General features: G+C 61.2%; 1 non-coding gene across 1 annotated transcript; it reads left to right on the forward strand.

Moving 5' to 3' along the window:
• Positions 1-887: 887 nt before the first annotated feature.
• On the forward strand, positions 888-1,078 carry LOC129054974 (U2 spliceosomal RNA). Its single transcript, XR_008519652.1, has one exon. It is a non-coding gene; the product is annotated as a U2 spliceosomal RNA (small nuclear RNA).
• The last annotated feature ends 236 nt before the right edge of the window (positions 1,079-1,314 follow it).

Consider the following 1,314-nt stretch of genomic DNA (forward strand, 5'->3'; position numbering starts at 1 on the left):
AGTCTTACATACGGGGCGGGTGCCGAGGGCCCTTGAGTAAGGGAGGCTTCCTGGACGGGTGACACCCAAGCGGAGTCCTGACGACCTGCGTCAGAAGTAGCCAGGCGAGGAGGAGGTGAAAGGAGAAAGGAATCCACGTCCCGAGCAGAGAGGCAGCTGTCCCTACACGGCACAGGACACGGTCCGTGCACAGAAGCCACAGGAGACGCAGGCACAGGGGCTGGGGAGAATCCTTGCCGGGCCCTCGCCGCCTCCCTCTGCCGGGTGTCTGGTGCCAGCCTCCTGCCTGGCGGAGGAACTCCAGCCCCTGCTCCCGGAAGCCCCTCCAGGCCTTCGGCTTCCCTGACTCGGCATGGGCCCCTCGTCCCCTCGGGTACGGGGCCGGTCTCCCCGCCCGCGGGCGACGAAGTAAAGGCCCAGCGCAGCCCGCGCTCCTGCCCTGGGGCCTCGTCTTTCTCCAGGAAAGCGTGGACCGCTCTCCGCCGACAGGTCTCTTCCACAGACCCCTCTCGCCCTCGCCCCCCAGTCTCTTCCGGTTCTGTCTTTTCGCTGGCTGGATACAAACAAGGAAGTCGCCCCCAGCGGAGCCCCGGCTCCCCCACGCAGAGGCGGCCCCGGGGGGCGGAGTCAACCGCGGAGGCCACGCCCTCTCTGGAAGGGCGGGGCATGCAAATTCGAAATGAAAGCCCGGGAACGCCGGAACAAGCACGGGTGTAAGATTTCCCTTTTCAAAGGCGGAGAATAAGAAATCAGCCCGAGTGTGTAAGGGCGTCAATAGCGCTGTGGACGAGACAGAGGGAATGGGGCAAGGAGCGAGGCTGGGGCTCTCACCGCGACTTGAATGTGGATGAGAGTGGGACGGTGACGGCGGGCGCGAGGGCGACCGCATCGCTTCTCGGCCTTTTGGCTAAGATCAAGTGTAGTATCTGTTCTTATCAGTTTAATATCTGATACGTCCTCTATCCGAGGACAATATATTAAATGGATTTTTGGAGCAGGGAGATGGAATAGGAGCTTGCTCCGTCCACTCCACGCATCGACCTGGTATTGCAGTACCTCCAGGAACGGTGCACTTCCCTCCGGGGATACATACGTGTGTTTCCTAAAAGTAGAGGAAGAAAGAGACAGAGTACCTGCGGGGCGGCTTGCACGCCCAGTACCCGTGACACGCCGGCTTGACTTAGCTGCTCCTCTTGAAGTACCATGAGGTTTCTGACCTGCGGGCGGTAGACGGTAGGCTTTGCGGCATACTTCCGTTTCCACTGTGACTACTGCGCTTTGGGAAGGCCACGACCTACTCCTTTGGAGGTCCTT

The sequence above is a fragment of the Pongo abelii genome, chromosome 19 (genome assembly GCF_028885655.2).
Source record: "Pongo abelii isolate AG06213 chromosome 19, NHGRI_mPonAbe1-v2.0_pri, whole genome shotgun sequence".
Lineage (NCBI taxonomy): Eukaryota > Metazoa > Chordata > Mammalia > Primates > Hominidae > Pongo > Pongo abelii.